General features: G+C 41.4%; 1 protein-coding gene across 8 annotated transcripts in view; it reads left to right on the forward strand.

Moving 5' to 3' along the window:
- The window catches only part of hdac5 (histone deacetylase 5), a 334491-nt gene that overhangs the window by 133362 nt on the left and 189083 nt on the right, over nt 1-12046 (forward strand). The window lies entirely within an intron of this gene.

Raw genomic sequence — 12046 nt, forward strand, 5'->3', positions numbered from 1 at the left:
ATCCTGATATCTTTTATATACCAGATACTATTTACATCATGAAATACATTAAAAAATACTTTAGGTGAATAACTTCTCAGAAATGAGAGTTTATGAAATATAATTTTTTAATAACTTTGAGTATCTTAGAATCACAGTTACTTACTTCATTACTTTGTTGCTGCATGTAAGTGTTTCTTGGTTTCTTTTTAAAAGATGGATTGCTGGAGATTGGTGCTTTAATGTGACCACTTGTTTTCAGCACTTTAATACTGGTGTTATTTTTAAATCGTTCTAGCCATAAATTTTTGAACATGGTTATTTCTGGGACCTGTTTATTCAGCACGTGGTAGTTATCTGTCAGCACTAGATAGCTATGTGATACCATACTGCTTTTTGAGGTATGCCAAAGCTAAGAATATTGGGATATTTTTAGCTATGGAAACTTAAGCTTCTTAATGTTGCCAGCACAGCTTTAGCAGTTTAAAACAAACAGTTGGTTAATCCAGCTCCCCTGATTTTAATTCACTGCAGTTATATTTAGCATGTTAAATGGGTGGTCTTATGTTTTTCAGACTTAAAATATAGTGTCAAGACCCTGGAGTAATAACTCAAGACAGCACTAGCAGGAAGGGCCATAAATGTTTAGAGTTACCATGCTGGTACTGTACAATTTGTGTACAACCACGTTTAGTGTTATGTCAGAACACTGATAATGTGTAGTGCCTCCCCCATCCTCCATATTCTATTAAGATTGAAAATGTCTGATTAGGAAGCTTTACTGGGATTAGTGCTGTACATCATCATGAGTTCAGAGTGCAATCCTACTTCATGCTTTAGAGAGCAACAACATTTCCTGTTAACACTAGTATTGCCGGAGTTAACTTTTTTTTACTTAAACAACACGTAAGGATAATTTGAAATGAATCACTTGTGACTAATCCCTGTCCTCTTACAAATAAGTGGTATCATTTACTGTTCAGTTGTTTTTAATAAGAACATAAGAAATAGGAGCAGGAGTAGGCCATTCAGCCCCTCGACCCTGCTCCACCATTCAGTAAGATCATGGCTGATCTTGTACCTGAACTCCACTTTCCCGCCCGACCCCCATATCCTTTGATTCCCTTAATATCCAAAAATCTATCAATCTCTGTCTTGAATATACTCAACGACTGAGCCTCCACAGCCCTCTGGGGTAGAGAATTCCAAAGATTCACCACCCTCTGAGTGAAGAAATTTCTCCTCATCTCAGTCCTAAATGGCCGAACCTTTATTCTGAGACTGTGACCCCTGGCTCTAGACTCCCCGGCCAGGGGAAACATCCTCCCTGCATCTACCCTGTCCAGCCCTGGAAGAATTTTGTATGTTTCAATGAGATCACCTCTCATTCTTCTAAACTCTAGAGAATATAGGCCTAGTCTACTCAATCTGTCCTCATAGGACAATCCCCCCATCCCAGGAACCAGTCTGGTGAACCTTCGTTGCACTCCCTCTATGGCAAGTATATACTTCCTTCGATAAGGAGACCAAAACTGTACACAATACTCCAGGTGTGTCTCACCACAGCCCTATATAATTGCAGTAAGATGTCTTTACTCTTATACTCAAATCCTCTTGTAATAAAGGCCAACATACCATTTGCTTTCCTAATTGCTTGCTGTACCTGCATGTTAACTTTCAGTGATTCATGTACAAGGACACCCAGGTCCCTCTGAACACCAACATTACCCAATCTCTCACCATTTAAAAAAAATACTCTGCTTTTCTATTTTTCCTGCTAAAGTGGATAACTTCACATTTCTCCACATTATATTCCATTTGCCATGTTCTTGCCCACTCAATTAGCCTGTCTATATCCCTTTGAAGCCTCTTTGCATCCTCCTCACAACTTACATTCCCACCTAGCTTTGTATCATCAGCAAACTTGGATATATTACATTTGGTCCCCTTATCCAAATCATTGATATAGATTGTGAATAGCTGAGGCCCAAGCACTGATCCTTGCGGTAACCCCCTAGTTACAGCCTGCCAACCGAAAATGTCCCGTTTATTCCTACTCTCTGTTTTCTGTACATTAACCAATCCTCAATCCATGCTCGTATATTACCCCCAATCCCATGAGCCCTAATTTTGTTTAATAACCTCTTGTGTGGCACCTTATCGAATGCCTTCTGAAAATCCAAATACACCACATTCACTGGCTCCCCCTTATGTATTCTACTAGTTACCACCTCAAAAAGCAGTAAACCTGAGGATTGGGAGCAGTTTAGCATTCAGCAAAGGAGGACAAAGGAATTAATTAAGAGGGGGAAAATAGAATATGAGAGTAAGCTTGCAGAGAACATAAAAACTGACTGTAAAAGCTTTTATAGATATATGAAGAGAAAAAGATTGGTGAAGTCAAGCGTAGGTCCCTTGCAGTCAGAATCAAGGGAATTTATAATGGGGAACAAAGAAATGGCAGACCAATTAAATACATACTTTGGTTCTGTCTTCACAAAGGAGGACACAAATAACCTCCCAGAGATGTTGGGCAACATAGGGTCTAATGAGAGGGAGGAACTGAATGAAATCCGTATTTGTAGGGAAATGGTGTTAGGGAAATTGACGGGATTGAAGGCCGATAAATCCCCAGGGCCTGATAATCTACATCCTAGGGTACTTAAGGAAGTGGCCCTAGAAATAGTAGATGCATTGCTGGTCATCTTCCAAAACTCGATAGACTCTGGAACTGTACCCATGGATTGGAGGGTAGCTAATGTTACCCCACTATTCAAAAAAGGTGGTAGAGAAAAAGCGGGGAATTATAGACCGGTAAGCCTGACATCAGTAGTGAGGAAAATGCTATTATAAACGATGTAATAGCAGAGCACTTGGAAAACAGTGACAGGATCGGACAAAGTCAACATGGATTTACAAAAGGTAAATTGTGCTTGACTAATCTACTGGAATTTTTTGAGGATGTAACTGGTAAAATTGATAAGGGAGAACCAGTGGATGTGGTGTATTTGGACTTTCAGAAGGCTTTCGATAAGGTCCCGCATAAGAGATTAGCGTGTAAAGTTAAGGCACATGGGATTGGGGGCAAGGTATTGACTTGGATAGAGAACTGGTTGGCAGACAGAAAGCAAAGAGTTGGAATAAACGGGTCTTTTTCCGAGTGGCGCGCAGTGACTAGTGGGGTACCGCAGGGATCGGTCCTGGGACCCCCAGCTATTCACAATATATATTAATGATCTAGATGAGGGAGTTGGATGTAATATCTCCAAGTTTGCAGACGACACAAAGCTGGGTGGGAGTGTGTGCTGTAAGGAGGGTGCCGAGAAACTCCAGTATGATTTGGACAGGTTGGGTGATTGGGCAGAAGCATGGCAGATGCAATATAATGTGGATAAATGCGAGGTTATCCACTTTGGTGTCAAAAACAGGAAGGCAGATTATTATCTGAATGGCAATAGTTTGGGAGAAGGGGAAGTGCAATGAGACCTGGGCGTCTTGTGCACCAGTCGCTGAAGGTAAGCATGCAGGTGCAGCAGGCAGTTAAGAAGGCAAATGGTATGTTGGCCTTTGTAGCGAGAGGGTTCGAGTACAGGAACAAGGATGTCTTGATGCAGTTGTACAGGGTCTTGGTGCGACCCCACCTGGAGTATTGTGTGCAGTTTTGGTCGCCTTATCTGAGGAAGGATGTTCTTGCCATGGAGGGAGTTCAGCGAAGATTCACCAGGCTGATACCTGGGATGGCAGGAATGACGTATGAGGAGAGATTGGGTCGATTGGGCTTGTACTCGCTGGAGTTTAGAAGAATGAGAGGGGGTCTCATTGAAACTTATAAAATACTAACCGGACTAGATGCAGGAAGGATGTTCCTGATGGCCGGGGAGTCCAGAACCAGGGCTCACAGTCTAAGGATAAGGGGTAAGCCATTTAGGACTGAGATGAGGAGGAATTTCTTCACCGAGAGAGTGGTGAACCTGTGGAATTCTCTACCACAGAAGGCAGTAGAGGCCAATTCATTAAATATATTCAAGAAGGAGTTAGATATATTTCTTAAGGCTAAAGGGATCAAGGGATATGGAGAGAAGGCAGGGACCGGGTACTGAATTTGGATGATCAGCCATGATCGCATTGAATGGCGGAGCAGGCTCGAGGGGCCGAATGGCCTACTCCTGCTCCTATCTTCTATGTTTCAACTGTAACAGATTCGTCAAACATGATTTACCTTTCATAAATGCGTGTTGACTCTGCCCAATCTTTTTATTTTCTAAGTGCCCCGTTATCACGTCCTTAATAATAGATTCTAGCATTTTCCCGACTACTAATGTCAGGCTAACTGGTCTGTAGTTCCCCATTTTCTCTCTTCCTCCTTTCTTAAATAGTGGGGTTGCATTTGCTACCTTCCAATCCACAGGAACCATTCTGGAATCTATGAAATTTTGGGAGATGACAACCAATGCATCCACTATCTCTATAGCCACCTCTTTTAGCATGTAGGTGATCAGATCCAGGGGATTTGTTGGCTTTCAATCCCATTAATTTCTCCAGTACTATTTTTACTAATGCTAATTTCTTTCAGTTCCTCATTCTCGCTTCTTGGTTCTCCACTATTTCCGGGAGGTTTTTTGCATCTTCTTCCGTGAAGACAGACACAAAGTATTTGTTTAATTTCTCTGCCATTTCCTTATTCCCCATTATAATTTCTCCTGTCTCAGCCTGTAAGGAACCCACATTTACTTTCGCTAATCTTTTCCTTTTTACATACCTATAGAAGCTTTTACAGTCTTGTTTTTATGTTTATCGCTAGTTTACTCTCGTATTCTATTTCCCCTTTATCAATTTCTTGGTCCACCTTTGTTGAATTCTAAAATCCTCCCAATCACAGAATCTACAGTGCAGATAGAGGCCATTTTGGCCCATCGAGCCTGCACCGACACACATCCCACCCTATCCCCGTAACCCCACGTATTTAATCCCCTAACACTAAGGGTCAATTTATCATAGCCAAATCAACCTAACCTGCACATCTTTGGACTGTGGGAGGAAACCGGAGCACCCGGAGGAAACCCACGCAGACACGGGGAGAATGTGCAAACTCCACACAGACAGTCACCCGAGGCCAGATTTGAACCCGGGTCCCTGGCGCTGTGAGGCAACAGTGCTAACCACTGTGCCACCGTAGCCTAATCCTCAGGCTTACTATTTTTGGCAACATTATAAGCCTCTTCCTTTAATCTAATACTATCCTTAATTTCTCTTGCTAGTCACGGTTGGACCATTTTTCCCGTGGTGTTTTTATTACTTAAGGGAATGTATATTCGTCGCGAATTATGATTTATTTCTTTAAATGTTTGCCATTGCTTTTGTACTGTCACATCTTTTAATCTAGTTTCCCAACCTACCTTAGCCAACTCGCCTCTCATACCTACGTTGTTTGCTTTGTTCAGGTTTAGGACCCTAGTTTTGGACTTGACTAAATCAATCTCAAATGCCACTAAATCGTTCTCAAACGCAACATAAAATTCTATCATATTATGACCACTGCTCCTCAGAGGCTCCTTTACTACAATAATATTAATTAACCCTGTCTCATTGTACAGTAATAGATCTAAAATAGCCAATTCCCTCGTAGGTTCCTTGACATACTGATCCGGAAAACTATCTTGAATGCGTTCCATGAACTCTTCCTCTGCACTATTTCTGCAAATTTGGTTTGTCCAGTCTATATGAAAGTTAAAGTCCCCATGATTATTGTATTACCCCTGTTACATGCATCTCTAACTTCCTGATTTATACTCTGCCCAACACTACAACCACTGTTAGGGGACCTATAGACTACTCCCACTAGTGTTTTCTGCCCCTTGTTGTTTCTTTGCTCCAACCAAACTGATTCTACGTTTTGTTTTTCCGAGCCAAGATCCTTTCTCTCTGTTGTCTTTATTCCCTCCTTTATTATCAGGGCTACCCCTTCTCCTTTTCCATTCTGCCTGCCTCTTCTAAAAGTCAAATATCCTAGAATATTTAGTTCCCAACCTTGGTCATTCTGCAACCACTTCTCTGTACTGGCTATTAAATCAAACCCCTTTATTTCTATTTGCGCTATTAATTCATCTATTTTGTTGCGAATACTTGGGTACGAGTGATCATCGTATCATAAGATTTAGATTAGCAATGGAGAGGAGCAAGAAACAATCTAGAGTGGAACTTCCAAACTGGAATAGGGCTAACTTCAATGGGATGCGAACGGACCTAGCCAGGGTAAAATGGAACCAAAGACTGACAGGAAAAACTGTAATGGAACAATGGGTAATCTTTAAGGAAGAGATGTTCCAAGTACAGGCTAGCTACATTCCAATAAGAGGGAAGGGTAAGGGAGCCAAAGCAAAGACTCCTTGGATGACGAGGGAGATAGAGCAGATGAAACAAAAAAAAGGGGGTGTATGATGCATGTCAGGTGAATTCTTCAAGGGCGAACCAGACCAAATACAATAAGTTGAGAGGGGAAGTGAAGTTGAAAATAAGATTGGCAAAGAGAGAACATAAAAGGGAGCCCAAAAATCTTCTACCAGCATGTAAACAGTAAGCGGGTAGTAAGAGGGAGGGTGGGGCCTATTAGGGACAAAGATGGTGATATATGCTTAGAGGCGCAGGGCAAGGCTAGAATACTGAGTACTTTGTATCGGTGTTTACTAAGGAGGTGGATGCTGACAAAATATCAGCAGAAGTGGAAAAGGTAGAAGCAATGGAAGGCGTGAAAATTGATAGGATGTACTAAAAAGGCTGTGTATGCTTAGAGTGGATAAGTCGCCAGGTCCAGATGGCTTGCATCCCAGGTTGCTAAGGGAATTGGGGGAGGAGATAGGGGAAGCGCTTGCCATAATTTTCCAATCTTCCCTAGACACGGGGGAGGTGCCTGAAGATTGGAAAGTGGCAAATGTGACACGATTGTTCAAGAAAGGGTGTAAGGACAATCCTCGTAACTACAGGCCAGTCAGTTTAACATCAGTGGTGGGTAAAGTTTTAGAAACAATAATCAAGGAAAAAATTAATGGGCACTTGGAGAGGTTTAAGCTAATTAGGGAGAGCCAACACGGATTTGTAAAAGGCAGATGGTGTTTGACTAATCTACAGGAAACTTTCGATTAACCGGCCCCTAAATAACCGGAATGCTCTATCCACCGGCAAAATTCAGGAGTCTGTTCAGGTAACTTTTTACTTTTAGTTACTTTTTTTACTCCATTTGTTGCTGTGCAAGGGTGTAGCTGAAGCTGTTGCTAAGCTACAGAGACGCTTGCAACTTGTGCCGATTGTTTTGAAGCTGTGCAACAGGGTTTGTTGCTTTATACGGCGCTCTGAGCTCCATATCTTTTACTATAGCGTTTGGTTATCCGGAATTGTTGATGAACCGGCAACACGTCGGTCCCGTCCGTGCCGGATACCAGAAAGTTTCCTGTAATTGAATTTCTTGACGAAGGAACAGGGAGGATTGATGAAGGGAATGCAATGGATGTTGTCTACATCGATTTTAGGAAGGAGTTTGTCAAAGTACCACATTGAAGGCTGGTTAACAAAATTGAGGCTCATGGAATAGGTGGGTCAATGGCAGCTTGGATAAGGAATTGGCTTAAGGATAGAAAACAGCGAGTTGTGGTAAATGACTGTTTTTCAGACTGGAGGCTGGTAGACAGTGGTGTTCCCCAAGGGTCAGTGTTGGGGCCACTGCTTTTTTTGATATATATAAATGACCTGGATATTGGAATACAGAGTAGAATCTCTAAATTTGCCGATGACACCAAACTTGGAGGTGTGGCAAACAGTGAAGATGTTACCAATCGACTGCAACAGGACATAGAAAGGCTAGCAGAATGGGCAGACAAGTGGCAGATGGCATTTAATAGAGAAGAGTGAGGTGATGCATTTTGGCAGAAGGAACAGGGAGAGGCAATATACACTTAATGGCACAGTTTTAAAGAGTGTGCAGGGACAGAAGGACCTGGGAGTTGATGTGCATAGGTCCCTGAAGGTGGCAGGACATATTAAGAGAGTGGTTAGCAAAGCATATGGGATCTTGGGCTTCATAAATAGAGGTATTGAGTACAAAAGTAGAGAAGTTATGCTGAACCTTTATAAAGCGCTGGTTAGGCCACAACTGAAGTATTGCGTCCAATTCTGGTCACCACACTTTAGGAAGGATGTGAAGGCCCTTGTGAGGGTACAGAGGAGATTTACCAGAATGGTTCCGGGGATGGGGGAATTTTAGATACAAGGACAGGTTGTAAAAGCTGGATTTGTTTTCATTAGAGCAAAGGAGGTTGAGGGGTGATTTGATAGAGGTGTACAAGATTATGACGGGTTTGGATAGGCTAGACAGGGAAAGGCTGTTCCCAATAGTTGATGGTACAAGGACATGGGGACACAGATTTAAGGTTTTGAGCAAGAGATACAGGGGAGATGTGAGGAAAAACCTTTTTACGCAGTGAGTGGCGAGGACCTGGAACTCGCTGCCGACGGAAGTGGTGGAAGCGGAGACACTCGATGTTTTCAAGGGGAGACTGGATAGGCACTTGAGGGAAATAAACTTGCAGGGCTACGGGGATAGAGCGGGGGAATGGGACTGACTGGATTGCTCTACAGAGAGCCGGCACGGACTCGATGGGCTGAATGGCCTCCTTCTGTGCCGCTATGACTCTTATGAATGCTTTGTGCATTCAGGTATAGCACCTTTAGCTTCAACTTTTTTCTATTTTTTTCCTGATGTCACTTTAGTCACCCTATTACCTTTGTTAATCTTTCTGTCCCTTCCTGGGGGATTTTTAACTATATGTTGATACTGGCTGTAGTTTTTAATAGCTCTAAAGTGGCACTTCTACTGTTAATACTTTTTTTTCCTTTGTTAATAATCGGTGCATGGTTTTAAATGCACTAAATAAACAAAACCCAGGATGTATCCAAATATTGTGTTGGAATTAAAAGCAAATAATTTAACATTTTTCAGTTACCACAGAGGGAAGAAAATATCAAAACTACAAAAATGTTAAAAGTTAACCATTGTACATTATTTTTCTTTAAGAATAGTGTCACCAAAATAGAAATTCTGAATTTATATAAATAATAGACCAAAAAGGCTTTCATAGTATTGGGATTCATATAACTTCTCTGTTCCTTTAATAGTATTAGAAGTTTGCATAAACTTCTATTGCCTCTTTTTCCACTCAAAATAATAGTACTGTGGCGGTTCCACCGGGTGTCCCTTACATATATAATGTACAGAATTCACTTTAACCTAACTGTATGTATATAACTTACCTGTTTGGGCCGTTGCCCCTTTAAGAATGCGGCGTGACGCGCTGACGTCACGTCACGCATCACGTGATGCACCCGCGGCCGCCGGCCCGGCTCGGCCTCCCGTAACGGCGGGCCTACCGCGACATCGGCCAGCTGCAGTGCCGGGTGCCTCCCGCTCTCGCGACTTAGGCCGCAACGGCCAGCAACGCAACGGCGCAGGTCATGTGACCGCCCAAGCGCGGGCAAACGCGCTAACGTCACGACGCGGTCACGTGACCACCCAAGCGCGGGAAAACGCGGCCGAGCGTGATGACATCATCACGCTCTCCACAGGACTGCGGACTCAGTCCTTGTGGCGTCCCCGCTGGGGAAAGACCTACTTCACGGTGCTCCTGCATCCAACCGCCTTACCTGCTGTATTTCGTCTGTTCTTGTAAATAAACAACTTCTAGATTGTTCTCCTGAAGTCGAACTCGATTATTTAGTAGTCATTCGTCCGATACCTACCTAGGTGAACACGAACTGCTACAGTACTTTATTTTTGTCAAGTCTGTCGCATGTATTAACTGAGGTGCAGCATCCTCTGTTTATAACTAAATGATTTTAGAGATATTGCTTTTCTTTGGTAAGTTCATTTACTCCACACCCAAGTAGATAACCTGTCCTAATCTAAACAGGAAGCCTGAGAGATGCAGCAATTCAGCTGTTTTGTGCATGGCATACTAATTTGCTTGTCATGGCAACCACAGAACTGCAGATCTTGCCAAGTCATTGAACTTTTATTTCAGGATGTTTGTCCTTGAGCGAAAATGTTTCAAAAAACAAATTTTTAAAAATCTCTTTACCTGGTTTGTACAAGTTGTACATACTGTAATAGGTTCTTGTATACTCCAGTACTTCACTCTTAGTAGCTTGCGAATTGTACTAATCCTACAGATTGTACTATTCCTGGTAGGTGCTTGCTGGTTAGTTTTTTTATGTTGCATGTCATTTACAAAACATTTGCTATGATTGGCAACTTTACTTTCTATGAGAGTTTTTCCAACTGAAAAATCTAATGACATTATAATGCAATTTTGTGGGGAACAGAACTTTGAACTAAATTTTGTACAAGTACATCCATGTGTGACATCTGTAAAACACCACTATATAGAAAAATTGCCGAGGAATAAATCTCCTACATTTTATATAATATAACCCTGCATTTCTATAATTATTAATTTTAGATGAATTATGTTAAAGTTCGAGTTACTGCTTAATAATTCTAGTTTCTGTTTAACATCTGTGCTACATGTCTTACGGAACATAAAGGCTTCCTGTGCAATTTTGTGGAGGTGACATATAGTGCAAACATTGCACATTTAGAGATGTTGAGCATCTAGCTTATTAATGAATGTAATTTTTGTTTTATTTTACATGCTTGTATAGCAGGTAGATTTTACAATGAGCTGGCCAATTGTATTGATAGACTGTTTAAAGCTTGCCTTTTTTAAATGATATTTCACTAATCAGCAAACATCGAGTTTATATTTTCAATGTTTTAAAATAATTTTTTGAACTACTTTCTAATTTCTGTTCCTTACCTTTAATTTTCTTTCTATCTTATCCTACTCTTTCATTTATGCAACATGCCCTATCCTTCATTCATCTACTCCTTTCTTCATGCCTTCCCTTTTCCTTCCTTTCTCATGTTTTTTCTTTCATCCCTTAATACCAATTATTTTTGTTCATAGGGCAAATTGCTCTGCCAAGAACATAGAGCAATCTTCTCTACCTTGTGTTTGGGGTATATTGTTTTAATTGAAGTATTTCCACCATGACTGATAATCATGGTCAAGTCTACCACCATTTTGACTAGCACACTGCAACTGTAATTTAAAAAAAATATTCTCCTCTCCTCCGCTTGCCTCTCTGGACAAGTGTAATATAATTTTAGTTTGTAACTAAGAACATAAGAAATAGGAGCAGGAGTAGGCCATGTGGCCCCTCGAACCTGCTCCACCATTCAGTAAGCCTTAACTCCACTTTCCCGCCCAATCTCCATATCCCTTGATTCCCTTAGAGTCCTAAAATCTATCTATCTCAGCTTTGAATATACTCAATGATTCAGCATCCACAGCCCTTTGGGGTAGAGAATTCCAACAATTCACAACCCTCTGAGTGAAGAAATTCTTCCTCATCTCAGTCTTAAATGGTCGATCCCTTATCCTAAGACTATGCCCCCTAGTTCTGGACTCTCCAGCCAGGGGAAACAACCTCTCGGCATCAACTAAATTACTTCTATATTGTTGATCATGTAAAATTCACAAATATAGATGCCAATGGTATTATGGAATATGATGAAACGTGAAATTTAATCTGGAATTGAAACCGCTGCTCATATAACAATATTAATCTTCCCAACTATTTCCTTTAGGTTTAAAAAGTCATTGTGATTTTTATGCCAATAGATATGAGGTCACAAAAGAAAACTTGTCATTGTTACCGTTTATACGCATATAATAAATTTGCATGATCTTTTTGAATAAACTGATCTATGCTCTTACAATGACTTAATTTTACAACAGCCCAAAGCAGTCTGCTGTTTTATGCAATTTATTCTGTAAACTGATATAGTAATTTTATTATCTTGCAACAGCTTCTCTTCCCGCTCCCATATCGTTACCTCTGGTGTCCCCCAAGGATCTATCCTTGGCCCCCTCCTACTTCTCATTTACGTGCTGCCCCATGGCGACATCATCCAAAAACACAGCGTCAGTTTCCACATGTACGCTGACAACACCCAGCT

This window comes from Somniosus microcephalus, chromosome 24 (assembly GCF_052327205.1).
Source record: "Somniosus microcephalus isolate GS21.2 chromosome 24, FLI_Smic_1.0, whole genome shotgun sequence".
NCBI lineage: Eukaryota > Metazoa > Chordata > Chondrichthyes > Squaliformes > Somniosidae > Somniosus > Somniosus microcephalus.